Source organism: Phasianus colchicus, chromosome 1, assembly GCF_987193195.1.
Source record: "Phasianus colchicus chromosome 1, bPhaCol1.hap1.1, whole genome shotgun sequence".
In the NCBI taxonomy this organism is placed as follows: Eukaryota; Metazoa; Chordata; class Aves; order Galliformes; family Phasianidae; genus Phasianus; species Phasianus colchicus.
The window spans coordinates 89,048,726-89,060,916 of NC_143436.1; the positions used below are offsets into that span (position 1 = coordinate 89,048,726).

Genomic DNA, 12,191 nt, shown 5'->3' on the forward strand with positions numbered 1-12,191 from the left:
GTTGCTCAAAAGGTTAACAGAATGTTTTTGCACCTACAACTGAAGCATAAACCTTATCATGTGTCTTTTACTTCTTATGTCCTTATGGATATGAAAAAGTCTACGAATTTGAAATCTTCACTTCCTCAAGCTAATGGATGGACTAGCAACTGTGTTTCTGTACAGCAATTTGTCATATGAGAAATTGTTGCACTGTATTTCCAAAAGTATTGGTCTAAACCAACTCTCCAGAGGCATTGCAGGAGACAAAATTGATTATTAGAGTTGTCTCTGTGGTTATAGATTTCTCAAACCTCTCATTTTGTATATTTTTATTTGTTAAAATTTCCCAGCCAGGACAGATTGCAAGCACAGTTTCTGATCAGAGATGGCTCATGAGCCCTTTCCCTTCAACACAAAAGAAGAGGTATGAGCCAAAAGAAGAGAAGCAGATTCCACAGCTGTAGCTCCACTAACCTAAAGGGGCATACAGACTACAAATCTGAATGTACCATAGATTGAGATACTATTTTTCTTAGAGGAAACTACCATTCCTTAGAAATGCCTCAGCAGTTTAGTTTTGTGTGGAGACAGTAAAGAAAAACTGGGAAAAAATTACTATGAATCAGAATCAATTACAGACAGAAAACAGACAAGCTTCTCTGGGTCTTTCATGCCTCTGATGAACTTTTTTTTCAGGATACTGCAAAGGTGAATCATAGAATCACAGAATGGTTGGAAGGGACCTTAAAGACCATTGAGCTCCAACCCCCACCCCTGTCCTGGACAGAGTTGCCAACCTCTAGATCAGGCTGATCAGTTTTACTGCAGCTTCTCAGTGGCACTGTAGTAGCTTTTCACAATATATTGTCTAAAACAGCATAGAGATGTTTTTCTCACAAAGTTCATTAAAAGTGTGACCAATTAATCCTGTGTTTCCTGTACCTAGAAATAACTGAATTTAAGAGAGGCAAGGGCCTTTGTGTTGGTTCTTTACTCCATTGCTACTTCTATGGATTATTGATCACATACAACCCATGCACAGAAATAGGATACCCCTTACAGGCAAATACATAAAACATCAGAAAAAACTTCTACCTACTCACTTCCCATCCTGTGGAATGAAAGCTGCAAGGCTAGCAGCAAGTTTAACACAAATTTCACTTCAAGAGTGTAGACTCTTGTCACAGTCCAGATAATATGTATGTAAATCAACACCTACAAATTGATTTATCATGATGTATATCAACAGATACATCAAGAGTGCAGATCTATCCCCACTCCTTTTAATCATCAGAGTTAGTCTGGGACATTGTTATTATTATTATTATTATTATTATTATTATTATTTACTATTATTGTAGAAATTAGAAATCAGGCAGTATTGTTTATTGGTATGGATATGTGAGAAAGTGACTTCCAGACAAAATTATAAATCTGCAGGGAGGCTGACATTTACAGAATTCAACATTTTCCATTGTAGATATGCTTTTATTGGCATTTTATTCAGTGTGCTTATTTCTGGGGAAAAAAAAAAAAAAAAAAAAAATTAAAATAGGTAAAAGTAAATAAACTCATGAACAAAGCCATAAAACACTGATAGTTGGGGGAAAGTGAAAGCGGGATAAAAATATACACAAGTGTCATATGCAGGTTATGTATAAATGTCTTCAAGGTAAATGATCCAAATTTCCTTTTTTTTTTTTTTTTTTTTTTTTTTTTTTTAAGTACGAAGTAGATGCATTCAAATTTAGAAAAAGTAGGTCAAATCAGTGCTGTGTTTAGTTATATTTCATCTAACTGCATTTTGTCTTTGCACGGTGAGAACTTAGAGCACAGAAGCAGGTACGAGCTATTGCCTTACTTGTTCAGTGCTTCCTCTATGCACTTTGGACTCTTCACCCTCTCCAGTCACTCCCAGTGACTTTAACTGGCAGTAGCATCAAACTTAGCCTGCTTATACTCACACAACTGAGTCTGTGTATGCTTGTTTATCCAGCTGAATTTTCTCCAGGTTGTCTGATTTATCAGTCAAATTAAATGTGTTAGAAGAATCAGGCATAAATTCACAGACTTTGTAACTGTTTCAAATGAGTAGTTTGATGAATTTCTTCTACCCTTCAGGTGCCGTATTTAGGGCTGTTTACCACAGCTACCCTCTCCCTGAGACACTGCTGCATAAAACACACTCTCTGGTCCATTCCTGCTACTCGATCATAGCACAAATCACAAAGTGCCTGCTGTTTGAAGGGAAATAATCATAGAATCTTAGAATTGTTTGAATTGGAAGGGACCCTTAAAGGCCATCTGATCAACCCCCCTGCAATGAACAGGGATACCAACCACTTGGTCAGGTACTTAGAGCCCCATCCAGTCTAATCTTGGATGTTTCCAGGGATGGGTCATCCACCACCCCCCTGGGCAATCTGTTCCAGTCTTTTACTACCCTTTTAGTAAAAAAAACCCTTTTCCTTATATCCAATCTAAATTTCCCCTCTTTTAGTTTGAAACCATCTCCCCTTGTGCTATCACAACAGACCCTGCTAAAGAGCCTGATTTCTTTCTTACAGCCCCCTTTTAAATACTGAAAGGCTCAGTTCTGGCTCTTGCAGCCTGTCCTCATAGGAGGGGTGTTTCATCCCCTGGATCATTTTTGTGGCCTTCCTCTGAATGCATTCCAAGTCTCTATACCTTCCAGTCATGCTGGATGGAGGATAGACTGGACCCGCCACTGCAGAGGAACCTTGCCTGGCTTCTGCCCCTAGGAAGCCCAGCTCTGACTCTCCAAAGAGTCTTTGCAAGAGGCAAAGAATTCCTTTGGTTTATGGTTGCAAGGTTTGTTTTCTTATTGATTCCAAGCAGTGCTACCTATTGAAGAGGTTGTCTTGGTGTTAATTAGCAAGAGTTTTATTTAGAAGTTTTTGTGTTAGTAGCATGTTTTTGGATCAAAGGAAAATATAAGAAGTGCAGATCCTTCTAGGTGTGGTTTGTACATTGCTTCCCTAGAAAAAGCAGGGATTACTTGCACTTCAGGTGAAAAGGCCTTTTGCTCTCACAAAAAAAAAAAAGAGGCCTACACCTCTCAGTCAGGTGCACAAAGAGAGAGAAGGATGCGGCTGCCAGGGGCAGGTGAGTAGGAATGGAGGGGAAGAGCCTGCCCTCCCTGCCCTGTGTGTGGGGAAAGCCTTGAGGGGAGCCAGGCTGAAGTCCTGCCCTCCCCACAGCCTGCACCCGCCATCTTGTGGCCCATCAGGAGTCTGCTGCCCTCCCACAGGAAGAAAACCCTGTGCTGCCAGGCCGCCATGAGGTGCTGTGGCATGGCTGGCCCTCAGGCTGGGAGCAGATGTGCAGCACTGCTATGATCATCTTTGGTAGCTCTGGTCAGGAGCTCTCTTAGCATCCTGTACACTGAGGTGATATTTCTTTCTCAGTGGGTGCCAGATGGAAAATATATTCATGCTTGTAAGGGGTCTCATGCTGCACTTGAATAGGATGTGATTATTTCAACTATTGATTACAGTTATTTGTTTGAAAGCTTTCCAGTGTGCCAAGGAAGTTTCAGAAGTAACTGTAACAACAAAAAAGATTTTTTAATCTGGATGTTTTACAGAGCTTTGTAAGGATCTCCTTTAAAGAGCCTCCAACAGCATGAGCAAGCAGCTAACATTTGCGTTTCCAATCATGTACGTTCGGAGAGTACAAGGAGAGGATGAGACAGGACAGGAAGGAGAGGACCTGGAGGAAAGCCTAGAACAAATACCGGAGGAGCGTGTACTGTATGTGTCCTTCTTTCATTTCATTACTTACTATTTATTTTTGTCAGAAATAAGGTGAAGCTGGGACTAAGGAAGAATTTTCAGGCTCAGCTAAGGCTTACACACAGGCTGCTGAGACAACAAGCTTTTCAGATGCCTGTGAGGCCGTTTTGTATGCAGACTCACACTGGCAGGGAAGGTGGGCAAGTGCTTTGAGCCTGGTACTCAAAGCTAAGTACAGTCAAAGTTTCCCAAGCATCTGCATTGTGTGTCTCTAACTACAGAGGCTGCAGTTTAACAGGCAGCTGGGAAGCACAGCAAGGTAGAATTGCTCTCGTCTGCAGCCTATGAGTTGATGCAATTGTATCTGATATGAAAATTTGTCTTGCTGAGAGCAAATGTGTCCATAAAACAACTGTCAAACGTGCATCATTCAAAAAATGACATCTCTAGCTGTTAGCAATAACTGTTGGAACCACACAATGGTTATGAAACTCCAGGCTTCTAAAAGTACATGCCTTATTGTTTGGATAGGGTAAAAATGCAGTGTGTATATTTTTAAGGCATTCTTTCACAATTTTCTTTGTATCTCATGTGGTCAATTTTTAGTGAAGTTGAGAGAGGTATAATCTGAAAATTAGAAATAATGACAAGGAAAGATGTTAAAATTCTGGCCAAGCTCTGCTTTTCTTCTGCTAGGAACCAGACTACTTAATGTTCATATGTAAATTTATATACTTTATTATGCCTGGTGAATGAACATAAACATAACATTTGCAAAGAATCATGCAGTTGTTGAATTGTACCCGCTTGCAAGATGTAACCATTTGCTCAATAGAGGAACTTGATGCTTGGGATCACTAACAACAAAAAAATCAATAGATTCTTCATCCAATGCTTCTTCCTAGGACTCTCTGATATGGATAGATCTGTTCCCTGTTACTTTTCTGTAACTTTCATGTTACTTCCTACATTCTGTAATGATACACCTGTTTGAAATGAAAAAAGTGTTTGACTTAGAGAACAGACTTATCAGAAATTATAATAGCTTAATCATTTAGTAGAGATTGATAATTTATTTTTTTTTTTAAGTGGTCCCACATAGTTTTGAAAGTAAAGCATTTGTAGCGGTTAAATTGAATACTCTATTTGCCCATGTTTTTTTGTTGTTCTTGTTGGTTTTTTTCCTGACTGCGAAAATGCCATAACAACATGAGCGAGTTATTTAGCCACAAATCCATCAGAAGCTTGAAGATGTTTGGTCTAAAAACAGACGTTTTAGTAGTGCAAGACAGGAATAAGGACTCCATAATAGCTGAAAACAGTTCTTCTTCATTCTCCCACTGCCTCCTGAGATTTTGTTCCTGTCTGTTTTCAGATTGGTTTTGTTTTGTTTCTGCTAATGGAGATATGCTCCCAGAGGCCATAAAGTAAGCTCTTTTAGTTGACTGCCTGGGCATTGAAGTCAGGGTATGTCATATACATTTTCTCTTTCTCACTGTGGCAATACAGATGTCGTTCAGTGTGACAGGGCCTTTTCATGACTAAAAAGACTACAGTGGAAGGGACTAGAAAGGCATATTCCATTAAGTACTCTGTACAGGAGCAGAGTAATTTATCCAAGATGACACACTAATAGCAGTATACAGTGGGTTCCAAGAGCAAAAAGTTTCAAATAACTTCTATATCAAATGACAGTATTTTCCTTTAACATTACTGGCAGACTCATAGGAAGAATATGAGATCAATTTGAAGAACAATTAGATGTTCTGATTTCCACCTCCACCCACCATTCCACTCCTGCCCCCTTTAAGATGACTCAGCTCAGATAATCATCCAAGCTATAAAGCAAAGAACAGCTGCCCCTTGTCCTTTGCTGTAGCAGCTAGATTATAGTACTTGGCACTTCCCAACATTTCTTATGGTTGCAGTACAAGAATAATAGCATACCATCATTACTTCTAAATGATGATCTGAGATAAAACCTTTGGGCACCAATTGAACACCTTGTGTCCCAGCATGCAGTTTCAAAAGAGGACAAGATAAATGACTGATGAAAAATCAGCTGTCCTCTCTATATATCTTATGATCATTTCACTGCTTCTGTCAGTTGCTCTGTTGCTAAGAGTTGAATGAAGAATAGTTGGAGGGTTTTTTAGCCAAAGTATTAATAACTTTCCCCTCCATTGTATGGCAGGAACCCACTTAAATGACAATAAAACATCAGCAACAAGGAAAAGCACATCCCCTTAATGACCCAAGTCCCTAAATGAAAATGGCATAGAGCCTTGTCCATAACTCTTGCTGAGTATTTAATCTAATCTCCTTCAGATGTTGCTCAAAAGACATTTAGTGCTGCTGAGGATGCCTTTTCCCCAGTAAGGCATCTGTGAGGGTCCTTCTATTGAGAGAAAATAGAGCAGTCAATACTGCTAATGGTTCTGCAGAAAGACATTGGTGTGTTTTTATCTAGAAGAAGCTACTGAAAATGATATAGCTACTGACACCTATTGTGATAAATGGAATTTAATATTGGCTCAAGATGAAAAGTTATAATAGAGTGAAAAGGAATTGCCTGAACGCAGCCCCATGCTATAGTGCCATTTAAGATACCCTAACATTTTTGACAGGAGATGACTGATTAGGTGGTGTATTTATGTCTATAAATTATATATATAATGTAACACAGCAAAAAAAACACTGCTGTAGTTTGTTCATTCTTCTACCTGTCCTGTCTCCGTGCCAAATGTTTTTGCTTTCAGCTTTGTTTAATAAATAAGCTCTGCATGAAAGCTCTATGAAGTAACTGAACATTGGGATTAGAGGTGGAACATTTTTGAAGATTTTCACAGTAGATGTCCTTCTGCACCACTTGGAATCAGTGGCAAAATTCCCACTGATCTCAATGATAAATGATCAAGACCTAGGGCAGCAAGCATTGTAGAGAAGATATCCTCCTAGTTGTTAGCATCTGAAGTAGTTATAGCCACTGGGAAAAGCTTCCAGTTATTGAGCATCTAGAGATGTAACTAAATGGTGTAGTCAAGGTAAACACGTCTAGGACTGGGACTTGAATTGAACATAAATTGAGTACCATAACAAGAGATAAATGAGTTAATTATCATCACTAAGTTATTTACTGGATGAACTAATTTAACATTTCCTTTCTTTTTATATTATACCAATAATCATAGCGGTTTTCTCAAATTTACTTGATAGTCACATTAACCTGACACATATTTTCATGATTTTTCTTTTTAAGCTCTCAGTTGTATCTTATACATGTGATCCAAGTTAGATGTGATTTTTTTTTTTTAAAGCCTAGAAATGCTTTGCTTTTATAATCATTTCTGATACAAAACATATGCACTTATTTTATAATCTTGGAGAGCTTGAAAAACACCTGCTACAATGTAACCTTAGGGCAAAAAAGAATATCCTCCTTTAAGCAAGAGGAAAAAAATGCATGATAAAGATATTGGAGAATTTTTTCTTTTCCTCTGGGCCACATGCCAATTTAAAAACATATCTGCAGCAGCAACTATAAAAAACAATAGCAGCAACAACAAAAAAAAAACACCACCGCAGTACAAGCTGATCCCCACTACTGTTATTTCCTTTAAAGTATTTGGCATTTATGCTGTATCAGTAGATGACTAAGTGAAGAATTAACCCAAAGAATTGGATAACCTATATGGATAACCCCTGTGGAAAGCAGATAACTGTAATTGAATGCATGTGAAGCACAAACCAAAAAGCATAACTGGTCTGATGTGCAGTCAGACATCGTTAGCCTGGGAAATATAGATTTTTTTTTCTATGGATGCTTTCCATATACTGTTCTACCTTTTTTTTTTTTAACTTTTTCTTTTCCCACTCTGTTTTTCTCTTACAGTTCTTTCTATTTGGAAAACAAGCCCTCCATCTTCACTCACTCTCTTCCTTTGGTAGGTTTTCTTTCACATTACTGCAGCTACTGTTCATAATCTGCAATATCTGAAACATTTCAATAATAAACAGCAAATATCTCTGTGAACTGAGCTTCCAAAGGGGGAGTTCTGACTGAAGCCCAATGTGGCAAGATGCAATTTCTCTTTGTCAGATCTCCCACTGCCTTATCCCCACATTTACAACAGCTAATCAGATGTTCAGACACTCACATTCAGAGAAATTCCACCTTCCACAACAACCTAACAATAATAAAAATTCAGTCCTGGATGAGTTGTTTTAAAGTGAGTCGTACTATTAAAATCCCTGCATACCAGAAGGGGCCAATTCTACTAAGACCGTTGAGCCTTGCAGGCAACCTCTGCTTCTCTTTCTATAAACATCATCAAAGCTACTTGAGCTAATTAATTACAGGCTGAGGAATTTTAGTGCTTCAAGATATATGCACCAAACACGAAGAGTCCTAAATCTCCCAGTAAGGAAATTAAACTTTTGACTATTTTTGAGCTAGATCTCTAAAGAAGCACACTGACACATTCAGGATGCCAGCATTTCTGTGAAGTTTCTGGAAACACACTGTTATTTTTTTTTTTCCTTTTTCCCTGGAGTTACTATTCAGCATCTTCTTAACAGAAGTCTTGACACCCAGAATGGCTCTGGCCATACCTGTTACCATATAGTTCAGCTCACACCACCTTTGCTGTCTGGAAGACTAATAGGTGTGAGGCTTTTGTTGGCACAGTAAGGATGGGTGGCTGAAGGCAGCAAGTCCCTTCAACACTCATTAACTCTGCAGTTGCTGGGGATGGGACGCAGCATTCAGTATAGCCATGTGGAATGCAGACTGAGAGAAATCAAAAGAAGCCATATTCCTCATGGGAAGCGTAGCTGTCCCTAGCCAAACATGCTATTCAAAACTTAGAGGTGAGGAAATATCCAGAAAGGTGTGAAGTTTGTACACATCATCTGAGATACATTAACATACTCAAAAAATCCTCTGTGGCCTCACATTAAATTTCCTTTCTTGGTGCTACTTTTATCCATTTCATCTGTAAGTTCAGCCCAGAATGTATATTTATGAGTTTTCTCTCTCACAATTCAGTGATGAAACTCCTGTGAGTTTCAAAGGTACTGAAAGTAAAGGAAAAAAAGCAAAGCAAAGCAAAAAAAAAAAAAAAAAAAAGAAAGAAAAAAAAAGAAAAAAAAAGAAAAACAACTCCGTTTAAAAGAAAAATCTGCTCAAGGAGAAATTTATTTCTCCTGTCTCTGGCCTGATCTCTGCATTCAGTGTCATGTCATGCAACGAACAACATAAAGTGTATGGGGGAGTCTTCTGCTTTGAAAAAGAACCTAATAGGGCTGCGGGAAGGAAATATTTGAGACATCACTGTCATCGTACAGGAAGCAGGATGCAAATACCGTAGCAAAAATAATGTATGGGAGAACTTCAGAGTCTGGGATAATGCTCCTAGTCTCTGTTAGCAGGCATCTTGTTACAAATATTTGAAAGATTTTAATGATGGACTTAGTACAGAATATGCTATTACCTTTCATTATACATTGGCATTACAGTTATGCTTGGAGAATCCAAACAAGACTGAGACCGGCTGTGTTAGCCAACCTGTGTATCCAGTAAGATAAATATTTCATAAGTCAACCTGTATAAATAAGAGAAACAGAGTTAATATTGTTCTAGGGGCAGTGATCTGAAACACAAAGCATTTAAGTCATCGAGACAGCATAAGAAAGGCCTGAGACCTACATCCGTTTCTCCTAAGCTGCAGTCCCTATGTTACCCATGAGTCTGTTTGCCTCTTCAGTACCTCACTGAACAACAGATGGAGGCAGTTGATATCAATAACTTTTTAACATCGTATAAATATAGATTGCATTGCTGAGAACTGGGCTGAAAGAGAGTTGAAATTGGCCTTAATGTTCTATAATATACTATCCAATTATTGTGCCAAAAAAACTAAGCTAAATGGCTGCTTTAAGTTTAATTTATAATATTAAATCACAAATGTCATCCTATACAAATGACTGTATGCAGAAGAATGAATCACATTGTAACAGACAAGATGTATACGAAATCTGTGAATTTGCAAGCAGACACATTAATTATGTCTGAATTATTGGCAGTCTTTGCCCATCCTCAGTACCTCTACTCAAATGAAAAAATATTATTAACCTTTGATGCAACGTATGCACATAAAATATGATGTTTCAACATCACATTGAAGTATCTAACCATCACAGTTTTAAGAGAAGCAAATTTATTTTGGGCATTAGATTAGTATGTTAGCTTGGTATGGGAAATCAACAACTTCTGCAAGTTGTAGAACTACCTGACATCATAAAAGCTTCAATTATTGTACTATCAATTTAAACTGAATGTTCCATAATGGAGGTGCTGAGTTGAAATATGCAACAAAATATTATCATTTATTAATACATATTTTGCCTCACAGTTCTAAGGAGTCCACTGAGCAGTGGTAGATGCACAAATAAAATGTGGAGTTTTGCCGTGTAAAACTTGGATGAGAAGTTGGTCTACAGAATGAGTTAATCTAGCCTGCTGTGGACTGGTAACTTCCACAGGCTTTCATGGAGCCACATTGAGACAGGGCCTGAGAAGGCACAGGGAGGTGTTCTAACCGTGACCACCCTGAATTTTGAAGAACCTGTTTTATTACAGATGTCTACTTTTGAATTCTTTCTCCCTTACCTGCCCCATGTTCATTTCTTTGCTGATTATTTTCTTTTCCTCTTCCTAGATGTCCTAAATATTTCTTATTTTCTTTTGTTATTGCAAATCTCTTACCTACTTTGCTTTCAACCTGACTGTTAAATCTCAGTGGGAGGAGGGAAGTGAATGCTGCCAGCCTTCAGCTTCTGAAATGGTGAGTTTACCTTGGTGAGAGGAATTGCAGAGGGTATTTTCCATGTCCTGCTTTACCCCCAGACTAGGTGACTGCAGGAGTTCCGTTGATGCTAGAGATTCCTTATTTTGCTATTGGAGCAAGGAGAATTAAAGGATTTCATTCCTATAAAGCCTTGAATGTAAGCTGCTGACAGAGTTGCAAAAAACCATTATTATTATGTAATCCAACTTTGAACAGAAATCTGATAGATTTGTCTGTATCTTCAGTCCCTATGTTGTACATTCTAGAGTTCCAAGTATTTCAAAGTCAGATATTTCAGTCCTGGAGCATTCTGCTAATGCCCAACATTGTACAACAAAAGGCAATACATACTTTTTCCAATATATATTTTAATATTCTTGAAGATGTGAATGATTCTTCTGTTACGTTTTGATGCAGTAGCCATATCCTAACTGGCTCAATACTCTATCTGTTGACATGACATTGCATGTTTTCAGAGTGTCATACAGTTATCCTGAGCATCTTAAGTTATTCTTACATGCTCTTCTGATGTTTATCTGTACCTCTTTCGCTTCAGACTAATAAGAAAAGGGTCAACAGTACGTATAGTCTTATATTCTTCTGTATTTATTTTCAGGGATTTTGAGTGGTTAGAAAAAAAAAAAAAAAGAACATGTCTTCATGCTCATAATAGCTATTTTTTCATCACAGAGGGGTGATGATAGGAAACTTGCAATGTTGGCCTCTTTTTATGGAAACCCATACTTTTATTTATCTAAAGTGTTTTTTGCAAACCTATAATTTTATTCATCTCCAGTACTGTATTCAGTTGTCTGAAAATGAACATTCCTTCACTTACAGTTTCAGGAGAGAGATTATTTCAACCAGCAAGGGCTGTGGAAATGCCATTTGTTTGTACTTTAAGTTCTCAGAAATTATTCAGAAGCAGAGAAGGTGCAGACTCCTAATGCGTTAGATGAAACTGAGTCACCTTCTTTTGAGGAGAAGGGCTGCTGCAGATGTGGTATGTGCTGAGAATTCACTTGCAAGAACTGAATTAATCCTCTAGCAGTAACGTCCTATTTCACAATTACCAAGCAGTTATAAATGAAGCAGCCAAGGGACTAAGGTATTATTCATTTCGATTGCCTAATACTGCAAAGAAAGTTACCTCATCTCTCAGATAGATGCTTACAGCTATGATAACCTAAAAGATTGTAGATATTAGCAAGTGAATAGAAAAATCTGTTTTGGTGAAAAACATACATGCTAGCAAAAAATATAAATTTACCATACAGTATTGCAAATGATATTAATATTTTAGTCTGTTGATATTTTTGGTATAAGACCCTTAAAAAAAAAAGGACAGAGTGAACTTAAAAATTCAGTGCTGCTCTCTCCTTTTGTGTAATTGATATTGTTATTACAGTATTTTAGTTGCCAAATCAAAATCAAATTCCACTTTAATTGTATGGTTGTCAATCTGGAATCATTCAATTGAGAAAGAGGAATAGATTCCATGATCAGAAAAGATTGTTATTACTCTCTAACTTGATTTCTTATAAAATACAAACTATCCTCCAGAAATTCCCATTGAAAGATCTTTTTTTCTTTTTTCTTTTCTTTT

At 37.7% G+C, this 12,191-nt stretch overlaps 1 long non-coding RNA gene across 9 annotated transcripts in view; it reads left to right on the forward strand.

Annotated features, from left to right (window-relative positions):
* The window catches only part of LOC116242308 (uncharacterized), a 346,694-nt gene that overhangs the window by 180,280 nt on the left and 154,223 nt on the right, over positions 1-12,191 (forward strand). For 7 of the 9 annotated variants that reach the window (XR_016471817.1, XR_016471816.1, XR_016471810.1 and 4 more), the window contains one exon: positions 3,590-3,755. The exons of the other annotated variants lie outside the window; for them this stretch is intronic. This is a non-coding gene — a long non-coding RNA (uncharacterized LOC116242308). The remainder of the gene's footprint in view (positions 1-3,589; positions 3,756-12,191) is intronic. 9 annotated transcript variants of the gene reach the window in all.